This window comes from Colobus angolensis, unplaced genomic scaffold (assembly GCF_000951035.1).
Source record: "Colobus angolensis palliatus isolate OR3802 unplaced genomic scaffold, Cang.pa_1.0 Scaffold278, whole genome shotgun sequence".
NCBI classification, from domain to species: domain Eukaryota; kingdom Metazoa; phylum Chordata; class Mammalia; order Primates; family Cercopithecidae; genus Colobus; species Colobus angolensis.
The window spans coordinates 2,667,532-2,681,448 of NW_012116021.1; the positions used below are offsets into that span (position 1 = coordinate 2,667,532).

Here is a 13,917-nt window from a genome sequence, read left to right on the forward strand (position 1 = left end):
CTCTTGTCTTCACACAGGCGTCCTAGGTGGTGATATTGTTAATCCATGGGCTTCTCTGGGGCCATCAGAAGTCCTGAATGAACTGGGGTCAAGCTCATGAAGCATCTGGTTCCTGCTCAGGGAAGCATGGCAGCCTGTACTTAGGTTTCTCTGGCAGCACCAGGGTGTGTCCAGAAAGCATCAGTCAGGGAAGAACGGTGTGAGTACCTAATGCTGATGGATCTCAGTGAGCAAAGAGACCCAAATCAATAGAGGGAAAACAAATGCAGGTGAAAACCTTTGGAGTAACACGAATATAGGGTTAAATTCCAGCTCTACTATCACAAAGGTATTGTGATCTACCTTTGCACAAATTACTTAAGCTGTCTAGGCCTCATTTTTCTCACCTGTAAGGTGAGAATAATAAATACCACTTTGCTAGGCACTGGGAGGATGAAATGATTTCACACATGGAATACTCCAGCACTGTGATAAATTCCATCCATTCATTCTGCTGCCACAGATCAAGAGGAGTTGAATGATAGTGAGACCATCATTCACTTGAGCCGATCCTTCCCCTAGTCCTACAATTTTGATCCTGTTCACTTTTATCCCTGTATTTCAAGGGTGAGTCTCACAGAGCTTTTAAGTTTGACCTCTCACACTGTCCCACACCTGCTAAATCCTTACAAATGTGTCTTCTCTTCCCTCAAACTTCCCTCACTATCTTATTTGTTCCTTGCCCTGTCAAAGGCAGTAGGGTACACATTCTTCTTAGTGTAAATATGCCTTCAATTTGCACAAGGGTAGGACAATGTGTTGTTTTTTCCAACAGCTGTTTTGATAATGCTTGGCAGCATGTTGGTATTTTTGGCCCAAGTAGCACATATTGAGACCACATCCTTAAGGAATACTTTTCAATCTCTCCCAAGTCTCTTTTCTAGACTGCATGGTTTGGATTTTCCATTGATGAGAAGCATTCCCCTTTTGTTGTCCATATGAGAGTTTGTCTGCCCATTTTTCTGATCATCTCTCTCCTCTTGTTTACAGCACATGCAAAAGTCTCTTGGGCTCTTCCTATAGTTTATAACTTTTGTGTTAGTTTTATATTACCTGGAATAGCTTAGAATCATCTGAAAATCAGAGGCACTCTGGCATAGTCCCTCTTGGAGATCAGGGATGACAGGAGGGGCATTAAGGACGGAGAGATCAGGTGAATAGTGAAGGAGTGATACTGGACAACGTGTAAAGCTCTAAAGCTCCACAAGGTAGAGGATGGCACAGATGCTGAAAGACAAGAGAGAGAAGGGAAAGCCTAGAATCAAGTCAGAAGCACACAAGCAAAGGTACCCCCAAGCAAACCAGTTAGACTAAGAGAGAGGCTCATTGTCCTGTCTCTTCTTTCTTATGGTTGCGTGGCCCTGAAGCAGGAGATTCTGTTCTTTATTGGGAAAGGGTTTTCAAGAGACTCTTTGACCAGTTCTTCATCCATGAGGCTACATCTCAATTACCATGGAGACTTCCATCTTAAAAATAGCCATTGAGTGGAATCTTAGTGAAAAAAAAAAGAATCCAAATATATCATAACAGTTGGTTCCTTACACCCTTGTGCCTATTTACTCTTTTGAAGATTTTCATGAGGTTTGACTTTTCCTTATGGAGAAAGTGTTTGTTCCTCCATATGTTATATTGGCTTAGCAATGAGTGATTCCCTGGTTGAAACTTTGTTCCACAGTCCTCTTGCTTCTCAGTGGAGCAGTGCATTGTAGTAGTTAGCTGTGTGATTGTTGGAGGCATCCCTCCTGGGCTCAAATCTCAGCTCTGCATCCTTGCAATCATGTGACATTAGCAAGTTACTTAACCTCTCTCTATGCCATAGTTCTTTCACCAGTAAAATTAGACCAATATGTTACCTACTCATGGGATTCTAAGGTTTAAAGGAAATAAAACCTGCCAAGGTCTCAAAACAGCGCCTGGTGCAAAGTTAGCTCTCAGATCATGCCAGTTAAGAATTTTGTCTAGGGAGCTCTAATGCATACTGCCATATAGTTTACCTGTGAGACCTTGGCTCTGCTGGAAAGGACTTTAACATTTTGGTCAACAGGTATACAGGTTCATAGTATTGTTCAAAGCTCATAGTTGGCTGCTTCTACACCTCTCAATTTATCTCCTGTCTAATTGTCAGTTAGATCCAGACCATTCTCTATGTGTGCCACACCTGTGTGCTTCAAAAGACAAGTAAGTGGCTAGCATTTGATTGCCTCAGTAAAGAATTAGTCAAATAACATAATGCTTTTTTTTTTTAAACCTTCCTTGCTTCTTCTCAACCCTAAGCACCCTCTTTGCTCTGTGATTATTGGGCAGAACCAAAGATTCATGTGCTGGCACACTGCCTTTGATAGATTTAAAGTCTTCTTCTCTCTGACCTTGGAGGATTTTTGAAAAGTGCTACTTGAGGTTTGGGACTCATTGAATATCTGATTTGAGCTTGCTGGCCAAGCTCCCCACTCCCCAGGCTTTCTTCCTCTTTCTCTGGCTTGGGGAGTCTGCTTTCTGTTTTTTCCTTTCAATAGGCCCTAGTTGTGATAGGCTGAGATTCACCTGGTTGGTCATGCTTGTTTTAATTTTCTGTTGGTTTAAAGGATGGATATTGATTCATAAGAATCAAAAATCTTGTTTTCCCTGGGCTTCTAGCAGGTTTTTTTTTTTTTTTCTACATAGCTTCTCAGGTTTTCTCTTGAGTCTTAGTTTTTGAAAAAACTATGTCTTTCTATTTCAAGGTGAGAGTTACAGTGAGATTGTATACCCTGGTTGCTTTGCTTTGCCATTCCAGGATAAAAAATCTATCCTAAGGGTTAAAGCAGAGATCTCAGATTCTCTGAATGTCAGCTTCTAGTTTGGTGTTAGATAGAGATATTAGTTGGGGAAGGGCTTCCCTACCCTCTATGTAATTCCTAACAATCTTAGTCATCAGGGATGAGGGCTGGGGCACATAAACACTATCACAGATTCACCATTTCCTTGAGGGCAGGGTCACTTTGCTGGTGGAAATGTTTTGAACAAGGCCTTCCATTATCCATCCTTGGCTGAACTTATGTCTTTCCTTTGAGATTTTATGATGGTACAGTTCTTCTGTGTGAGCCTGAACGCTTTATAGCTTGAGGAGTTGAGAAAACTCAAAATAGTCCAACTCTTAGATTTTCAGTTTGAAAAAAAACCACTATCCTTCAGAGAGAGAAAATCCCTTTACAATACACCTGGCCAATATTATCAACCTTCTCCGGGAATAATTCCAATGATGAAGAGTTCACAATCTCCCATGGACATTGTTATATCAATGCATAGATATCTATACTAATTTTTACTTTATTTTTAAATCAAATATCATTTTCATTCAATAGCTGGCATGTATGAATGTATATTGATTGGATGAATTAATATTATTAATATACCAGTACTCCTTAAATTGATCTGCAGATTTAACCACAGTCTCTATCAAAATTCAGGCCTTTTTTTTGTGCAGAAATTGACATGCTGATCCTAAAACTTATATGAAAATCCAAAAGACTCAAAATAGTCTAACAAACCTGAAAAAGAAGAACAAAGTTGGAGATTCTAACTCCTCAATCCCAAAACTTATTACAAAGCTACAGTAATAGAGACAATATGGTATTGACACGAGGATAGAAATAGATCAATGGAGTAGAATTAAGAGTCCAGAAATAGGCTTGTACTTTTGTGGCCAACTGATTTTTCAACAAGATTGCCAAAACAATTTAAAAAGGATATAATAGTCTTTAAAACAAATAGTCCTGGGACAACGAGCTATTCACATGCCAAAGAAGGAAGTTGGACCCCTGGACCCCCCTACCACATACCATATACAAAAATTAACTCAAAGTGGATCTAAGACCTAAATGTAAGCATTGAAACAATAAAATTCTTAGAAGAAAGCTTAGGTACAAGTTTCTGTAGACTTGGATTAGATGATGATTTCTTAGATATGACACCAAAAACACAAGCAACAAAAGAAAAAATACATACATCAGACTTCATCAAAATGGAAAACTTTTTTGCTTCAGTGGACACCATCAAGAAAATGAAGAGGCAACTCACTGAATGGTGAAAATATTTGTAAATCATGTCTGATAAGGGAGCAGTATCCAGAATATATAAAGAACATTTACAACTCAATAAAAAGACAACCCAATAAAAAATGGGCAAAGAGTTTGAATAGACATTTCTCAAAGAAGATATACAAATAGCCAATAAGCACAGGAAAAGTTGCTCATTATAATTAGTAGGGAAATGCAAATCCACATTGTAATATCATTTTATACCCACTAGAATGGTTATAATAAAAATGTTGGACAGTAAAAAGTATTGGTGAGGATGTGAAGAAAGTAGAACTTTTACATCTTAATTGGTGCAGCTGCTTTGGAAAATAGTTTGGCATATATTCAAAAAGTTAAACATAGAATTACCATATGACCTACCAATTCCACTTCTAGGTGCATAATAGAGAATTGAAAACATGTTTATGCAAAAACTTGTACATGAATATTCATAGCAAGATTATTCATAATAGCTAAAAAGGAGAAACAGTGTAAATGTTCACCGACTTAAAAATTGACTAAAAATATAATCTATCCATGGAATATTATGGAACCATATAAAGGAATGAGTATTAGTACTTGCTACAACATGGATAAACCTTGCAAACATTAGGCCAAGTGAAAGAAGCTAGATTCAAAATAACCAAATGTTTAATGATTCAATTTCTATGATTTGTCCAGAATAAGCAAATCCATAATACCAGCCAGTAGATTAGTGGTTATTTCCAGGGGTCAAAGGGACAGAGGGTGATGAATAACTGCTAGTGGGATATGGTTTATTTGTGTGTGTGTGTGTGGTATAGTTTTAAAGGGTGAATTTTATGTTGTGTGAATTATATTTCCATAAATGATTCTAAGAGGAAAAAACCCTACCTGGTAGACACTGCCCTATTGGAAGAGATGCCTGCACCTGACCTTGCATGAACTCCTTGTTCAATTGTGAGAATTCTCAGAGGAGGGGGCTGGGGCCAGTGTGACAGTGTTGAGGGTCTGAGTACTCAAGGCAGGGCCTATTTACTAACTAGTATGGACATATGTCTTCATTTTAACAAAGAGTATGAATATACGTCTACTTGTCCACTATTAGTCCCTACTTGTGTCTAAATCCTCAGACTTCCACTCCTGGATTACCCCACCGGGGGCAACAGAAAGTGTATATACACCCCTACATGGTCCTTGAATATCACCGTCATAGCACTGAGAAGCCTGATACTTGAGTATCACCACCGTAGCATTAAGAAGTCTGATAAGTGCCACCGTCATAGCACTGAGAAGTCCAAGCTCTGTACTCCCAGATCCCTAAGTCTGTGGGCAGGAGCGGATTAAATCAGCATTTCAATTAGTATTTTGGGGCAGTTCCTTGTGCAGGATGGTGGAAATTTGTCTGGTTCTGTGGAATCATATTGCAATGTAATAGTAAAACCTCCTCCCTCCCTCTTTGATAAGAATCGTTTGTATTCTTTAGTAAGCCTCTATTGTCTGTCCCAGTGCCATCTTCCTCATCTGAATTCAGAATTCCGTGAGCCTATCCCAAGTCTGAAAGATGTAGTCTTAGAGATAAACTCCTCCAATTTAGCTATGTCCTCAGCTCCTTATCATGCCCCTATCCACAACAGCTTTTTGTGATGGGGCCTGCCATGTTTCTCCCAGGGAAATATCTACATGTCTGTGTGCATGGGAAATAAAATTCGCATGAAGGAAGAAAAGACATCTACATGTTATTTATTCAGTGACATCCCATTTCATTGCAAAAAATGTTGGAGGTGCTTTGCACAAATGCAAATGTAGTGCCAAAAAGATGAATAAAGGGAATGACAATATCTGGTAATAATGGGGGATATCTGTAAGAAAATAAAATAAAATTAGTGGCTAGTTTAGACTACTAAGTACCTGCTACTAGAGGGACCTTAGAGATATGACTCTGGGCATCCTAGTGGCCAAGGCACAAAGGTAAGCATCAAAGGTTACAGACTGTCATTCAGAGGAAGAATATCTTTTCCATTGTTCAGAGGAAGAGTGTGGGGATACAGCATTATACCTTCCAGCTTCCTGACAATAGATCCCACAGTGCACATCTTAGGGGTGTTTGTTAAAATATCCTGTGATGCAAGTCAGTGGCTTCATGTCCAAACCCACTTCATAAAGTGAGTGGGTTGGGGGTGCGGGTGAGAAGCTTTCAGAAGCACCCACAGGAGCCTTGTCATACCCTGGGCAGACTGAGGCACCGCTTGGAAATGGGGATCCTTTGGGAAGCCCCATTTTTGAGGATTGATTGTATTGCCTTCCTCCATTGCAGTACGTCACCTCTGGGGCCTTATTGGTTGGTTTTTGCAGCCAGCAATCCCCCTCCCCCCACACTCTCCATCAGCAAGGCATTTCTTCCCAGGGTTATTGGAACTTCATCATGTGAGGCAGTAAATCGTTGAAGTCTAGAACAAATCTCACTTGACATTTTTATCTTGACTCTTCTGGGGGCCTTTAATTAGCATGATTGCGGTGCAGGCAATTGCTTCAATGGAGTCTGTATTGCTCTTGGTTGGCATAATGGCTATTGAAGTTTCTCTATTTGCTGTTTCTGGTCATCCAGGAAAGACTCTGATTAAATAAGTAATTAAACTCCCTAATATGGTATAATAAGGGATGGTTGGCTGTGAGTTTACATGGATTAAAAATGCATCAGAATATGGATTCATATAGTTATAAAAGCATCACTCCTTAAAGTCCAATTCAAGTTGTTTACAGAAGAGCTCCCAGGACTTCCAGAGCTCTACACAGCCACTATGTAGACATCTGAAGCTGGCATGGCCACTGCCCCATAGTACATACAGCCACCATATCCTTGGCCATGTGGCCATGATGCACACAACTACAGCAGGCAGCTATGACATTCTCAGCTCTTGTTAATGGTCTGTGGGCTTTTAGGAGCATCAGTATATGTTATGGTTAAAGATGGAACTCAGTTAACACTGGGGGTCTTCTTGATTCTCTTCCTGAATCATAAGCTGCAATGAAAATCTCCTACTTATAGCAGGGGTTCTCAACCAGGGTGATTCTGTCCCCAGGGGACATTTGACAATGTCTAGAGACACTTTCAATGATCACAATGGGGTGGAGGATGCTGTTCACATCCAGTGAGGAGAGACCAGGGATACTGCTAAATATCCCACGATGCTCAGGACAGCCCCCCACAACCAAGAATTACCTGGTCCAAAATGTCATTGCACTAACATTCAAACAGAACTCCTACATTACTCCTACATTACCTTCTTTAGAGCCCATGATGTTTTTGTGAGAGAGAAGGTACAAAAGTTTTATCTCCCTTTTACAGATTGGAAAACTGAAACTTAGAAAGATAGTGACTCTCCCCTGTCCCACAGGGCTAGGCCATCATCTGGTTCTCATTCTACAGCTATTTGCACACATCGTGTAGGATGGTGTGAGCTTTGGGGTCTCTACAAGTGTTCAAAAGGGGCGCAAGTGTTATCTAAGTGCCTATGGCACATCTCTGGAGAAATTGTGATCCCAGGTTTCTTATGTAAGAAAGATACCTCAATTTCATAGTTTTTTCCTGGGAATCAAAGAACACATATCCATCAAAAGTATTCTATAATGATAACACTTGATCACATTTGACACTTGATACTTGAGATTTTTAGAATAAGCATACATGATCTGCCAAAGAGAACTCATATAAAAAAAGTATTTACTGCTCAAAATCTGTGTGTCTGTTTGTGATATATTTGCAGGTAAGATTTCCTTCTAGGCCCTGTCAATTTAGTGGAATAACAAGCGGGAGAAGGGTCATGCAGGGTGGTAAGAATGCAGTTGTATTCACATCCTCATTGCTGAGAATTTTGAAGGATATATGGAAGGAGGAGAGTCTACCACAGAGAATGCATAGCAAATGTCTCATTGATGCTTCACTGCCTTATCTATCTTCTTAGGACACTCATGGCTATCTTGTTGAATATTGTTTACAGCTCACATTTGGAATTAGAATGCAATTCATGCTGATTGTTGCCAGACACTGCACTGTATACTTCACCTACATATCTATAACCCCTTGGGCCTCCAAGGGAAGTATAATTATCCCCATTATGCAGGTGGGAAGACTGAGCTCAGGAGGTTACTTGTGCCTGATCCACATCTACCTGATGGCAGAACTGGAAGTGAAGCTTACAATTTGCTCATTTCCCTCAACTACACTGCCATTTTAATCGCAGCAATTACATCTTACTCTTTGCTCCTCATTTAAGAAGAGGAGGCCAAGTGCGGTAGCTCACACCTGTAATCCCAGCACTCTGGGAGGCTGAGGCGGGCGGATCATTCTAGCCACTGCATTCTAGCCTGGGTGACAGAGGAAGACTCTGTCTTTATAAATAGAATAAAAACCATTCTAAGCTTAAGAGTTGTACAGAAACAGGCTGGATTGGGCCTGCAGGTTACAGTTTGTGACCCCCTGGGTTAAAGGGTGACAGTACCATCTTGGGCATGTGGTACATTAGGGCTGGAATCACAGAAGGAGAACCAAGAGGATGGATGCCAGAGGGATGCAAAGGTAGAGCTTACGCAAATAAGAAACTTGACATCGGATTAAACATAGGGGGTGGGAGAGGACGCAGGGTCTGGGCTGCTCCAGGGTTCTCCAGTGTGATAATAACAAGACCACTAGCAACACTGGGGGGTAACGGAAAAGGAGTTGGTAATGTGTTCAGCACAAACTCTGGACAGCACGCCTGCAATGCTTAAAGAAGTGTGGCAATGCTTGAACTATGAATTAGAAACCTCATGCCCTTGGCTTTATTTCATCAGACCTGAGGCAAGCCACTTGCTGTTAAATAAGGCTCTTCCAGCCAGGCATGGCAGCACACAGAGGAACTCTCAGCTCCAAGAACTGCAGTATACTCTTCTCAAGTTAGAGCCACTTTAGACTTACTAAGAGCAGTGGAAGAACTGAGACTCATGTTAGGTCAATGCATTTTATAAACTTTTGGTGCGTAGATGAATTCTTTTGGGACTTCACTGTGTCTATTATCCCCCAAATGCACTCACTGCCTTAGAGGCAGGAGATACAACAACACATTCAATGCCTAGCAGCCCTGTTTCCTCTTCTTCTTTTCTTTTTTTAAAAATTTTTTTGAGACAGAGTCTCACTCTGCCACCCAGGCTGGAGTGCAGTGGCACGATCTCGGCTCACTGCAAGCTCTGCCTCCCAGGTTCACGCCATTCTCCTGCCTCAGCCTCCTAAGTAGCTGGGACTACAGGCACCCGCCACCACGCCCGACTAGTTTTTTGTATTTTTAGTAGAGACGGGGTTTCAGTTAGCCAGGATGGTCTCGATCTCCTGACCTCAGGTGATCCACCCACGTTGACCTCCCAAAGTGCTGGGATTACAGCCAGTTTTTACATTTTTAAATGGTTGGAAAAATTCAGAGAAGAATCATCTTTTGTAACACGTGAAAATTATATGAAATTCAAATTTCAATGTCTCTAAATGAATGTATTGGGACTCAGCCATATTCATTCATTGCACATTGTCTGTGGCTGCCTTCATGCTGCAACGGCAGAGTTGAGTAGTTGCAACAGAGACCGTATGGCCTGAAAAGCCTAAAATATTTACTATCTGTCTTTTGACAGAAAAAGCTTGCTGGCCCCTGCCCTAGCTAGTCCAGCCACCACTGACCCTTCTCTGTCTCATCTTTCATTCCTTTTTAATCTTTTCTCAGGCCATCCCCTCTTTCAAATCCTTCAAGACTCACCCATTGCCCAAAACTCTCAAGTTCCTTCATGATCTGCCCCCAAGTTAATTGTCTCCATTTATTAGTAGGAACTCCTTGCACGTCCCCAAGTGTGTCTTGTACTTCCCCACTATGGCCATCAGTATGGTGCTTTCTTCCAGGAATAACTTTTCTTCCTATCTTCTTAGGAGGAAATATTATGTCTCCTTTAAGCCTCATGGCAACAGCCACCTCCTCCAAGAAAGCTAAGTCTTCTACTGTCATTACCTCTTAGGAATGTCCTAGCACTCTCCCTGTACTGCTTTTATTCCTTGAGGTCCTCTCTGTCACAGTCTGGCTGTTTCAGCCTAGGTTGTGCAGTTTCTGCTAAGGGTGAGATTCGTGAGGTCTAAGGCACAGATTTGGTGAGTGCAGGCTGAGTGTGTCTACCTGAGCTGGTGCTCTCTGGGCTCCATGGGACACTCTGCTTTCCCAGGTGTGTAATTCCTATGAATTTCCAGGACTTTTGTTCTCCTAAACCTACGTGACATTGTTTTGAAAGTGGGAAACAAAATTCAACATTTGGAAATTGATTTTTAACATTAATGCAAAAAGCCATTATCATTAGTTGAAGGTACATCACTTAATCTAAATCTCTTATCTAGGTATCTGTCCATGTCTATATCTATTGACCTATCATCTATCATCTTCATTTATCCATCTATCCATCTGTCAGTCTTCATCTCTATCTATTGATCCATACCAGTGCCCACGTCTAAATTCCACAGCTGCAGTTCCAGCACTGTCACTTGATTGGTGATGTCCCATTTTTATGGAATTTACTCACAGATAGTCCTGCAACATCATGTTCCTAATCTCCCTTGCTGAGCTGGTTCCCATTTTCCCCATATTCCTGCCAAATTATATATTTTGCTTCTCAGGGAGAAAACAAATTCCTGTTTTAGTTTGTTAGGGCTGCTGTAACAAAGTGCCACCAACTGGATGGCCTAGAACAACAGAAATTTATTTTCTCTGTTCTGGAGGCCCAAAATTCAAGAACAGGGGTCTGGAGGGCTGTGAGCCCCCTGAAGGCACTAGGGAAAGATCTGTTCCAGACCCCTCTTCTAGCTTTTGTAATTTGCTGGCAATTTTGGACATTCGTTGGCTTGTAGACACGTTATGCAGATCTCTGCCTTCATGTTCACCTGGTGTTCTGTGTGTGTGCATCTATCTGTGTGTCCACATTTTTTCTTTGTATAAGGACATAGTAATATTGGATTAGGGCCCATTCTAGTGACTTCTTCTTAACTTGAACATCTTCGAAGATCCTGTTTTCAAATAAAGTGACAATATGAAGTACTGTGGTGATGGTTTTTGAGGGGCACAATTTGATCCCTAATAGTTGCCTGTTTGCTATGCTTTGTCTGTTGCTCCCACCACATGGAATGGCTTCCCCTCTCCAGTCCATGCATTTCTGCCTGGTGACCATTTTTCTCACCTCCTCTTTCCCACCGGCACATGGTCTTATGCCCACTCCCTCACTACAGTCCCTCAGCTGTGGTTGTATGCCTCTCTCTTGCCACTCACCAGTGAAATACCATATGATAATTTGTTTTAGGACCCCATGACTGTAAACTTCCCATGCTTTCTTTTCCTTTTCACTTTCTTGGCTCCTGGAAGATTGATATTTAGGTATTTGCAAAATTGCTGTTAGGTAAGCTTACAAAGGTATAGACTCCTGCTCTTGGCACTGGGTTTTTAGCTCCTCTCTGCAGTCAATGTTTTTTCACTCTTCTTACCCATCTTGATATTCCCTCTCCCTTTAGCCAGCTCTGAACATGAGCATAAGAGGCCCTCAGTGTGTGTCAGTTATTTGGAGATTTGGAGGACAGTGCAAGCAGAGATTTGATATGCATTTGCTGGTATCTGCTATAGTGCCTGGCACTGCAAAATGCTGATGCTTGGGAGCTGTGTAGTATATATCTTCCACTCTTTATCTAGGCCTTTGGGGGAGATGATGACACCTGCACTGCCCAAATTGAGTATTTTGTGTGTGTGTGTGTCTGTATGTATGAGTATGCTTCCATCAAATTAAAAAGGACTCAAAGAAAAGTGAGGAACTATTCCTCTATACTGATGTACAATGGGACACCTTTCTTCTGTCTTCTTTTCCCCTTCATCACCTTCCATAACTTCTTCATCATCACAAATGATGGAATTCAGAGCCAAAAAATCCAAACTCATAGGTTTATATTACTTGATTTTTTAAGGCCATAAATTTAGAATGAGCCAGCTATCTGATCCTATTAGCCACATCTTGCTCTTAGATAATCTGCTTAAAATTGCTACCACCCTGAAATGTGGACTTTATTGTTGCATTCCCTGTCAGATTCTGGCTTTTTTCTCTTGCTCATCATATCCTAAACAGTATGGCCATGACTCTAAGGAGAGTTGAGCACCCTGGGGTAGCAGTTGGGACTTGAAGATATTGGTTCCAGAAGCCATATGGCCAAGTCAGGGTACGAGGCATTGATGTTGGGGGATATTTTTTTTTTTTCCTTACCTCAGAGTTGTTTTGAAACTAACATAGTCATTTTTAAAGTCCTTAGAAGGAGAAATGCTTTGCAAATGCCAAAATACTGTAGTGCAGCCTGAAGGTAATGTGGCATATTGTTACACAGATCACATACACACAAGTCAGATTATATGGTTCTGAAAAAACAAGTCTTCAATTCTCTAAAATCCTTATCTATCACATGGGAAATGGAGAGAGCTCTTGGATTTGTTTCCTGTCCTTGGCATCTACATGCAGAGGGGGTTAAGAACATGGGAGCTGGAATGGCAAAGCCTGGATTCAAGTTCTGGTTCTGTATCCCATTAACAGGGCAACTTGGCATGAATTACTGAGCACCTCTGCCCCTTCGTTTCTCCATCCACAAACCTGGCGCCATACCAGTTCTCCCCTCATGGGGATACTGAGAAGGTCAGATTAGAAAATCCATGTACAACACTTTGCTCAGTGCCTGGGCAAGTGCAAGTGCTTATAGATATTGGTTGTTGGTTTTTTTTCCAAATAGTCTTATTGAGAAATGAAAAACAAATACATGGACCATTTCATTGTAGTGTATGTGTTTGAAATAGTTCCAGATAAAAGGAGAAGAATTGTCATATAGAAATTCACAATTAACTGCCAAGTGACTTACACAGAGAGTGGAGTTTGAGCTGGGGATGGAAGGATTGAACAGTAATTGGATGAGAAAAATATATTAGAAGATAAGCATTCAGGACAGTGGAATACTGTGGAAGTGAGGACAGAAGCTGAGAGGCATACGTTGTGGTCAGAGTTTATCTGAACAAGAGAGTGTGAGTAGGGAAGGAGTAGATGATGAGACCAAATGGTTGGCTGGAGATAGAATATGTCAATACCAGGATGTCAGCCTAAGCTGTTTGAGCATCACACAGTGGCACTTTCAAGCCACTGGTGGCTTCTGAGCAGGATTGGTGAATGGAATTTTTATTGGTATGATTGGACAATGATACACACAATGGATTAACTTAAGGACTGGAAGCTGGGAAACATGTTAGGAAGCCCCCGAACAGTGGCCTTAAAACAGGGTTGAGTGGTGAGGAAGCATAAGCCAAGATTTGTTCATCATCTAGCGTGTGCCATGTACCAGACACTGACCTGGGTGCCTTTAACACATTTAAAAAATCACAACAGCATCTGGGAGATAGACAGTGATATCCTCGTTTTACAGAAGGGGAAACTGAGGCTTAGGGAAGTTAAGTAATTTACTTAAAGTTACTATCTCTTGACCTCTGCCATGCTTTGCTAAGGTGGGGATCTAAATTAAAGGATGTGTACATGAGATACTGCAAAACAAATCATTGAAATCAGGTGTTTGATATGGGGAATTAGAAAGGCACTAGCAAATGAAGATGACTCCAAGAGTTTGAACCTAGGTACTTATAAGCATGATATAAGTAGCTTGAGAGAATTGGCCTGTCCCAACAGACACATGAAAAAATGCTCATCATCACTCGCCATCAGAGAAATGCAAATCAAAACCACAATGAGATACCATCTCACACCAGTTAGAATGGCA

General features: G+C 41.2%; 1 protein-coding gene across 5 annotated transcripts in view; it reads left to right on the forward strand.

Moving 5' to 3' along the window:
- NTRK3 (neurotrophic tyrosine kinase, receptor, type 3) overlaps positions 1–13,917 on the forward strand; it is a 385,977-nt gene that overhangs the window by 256,633 nt on the left and 115,427 nt on the right. The window lies entirely within an intron of this gene.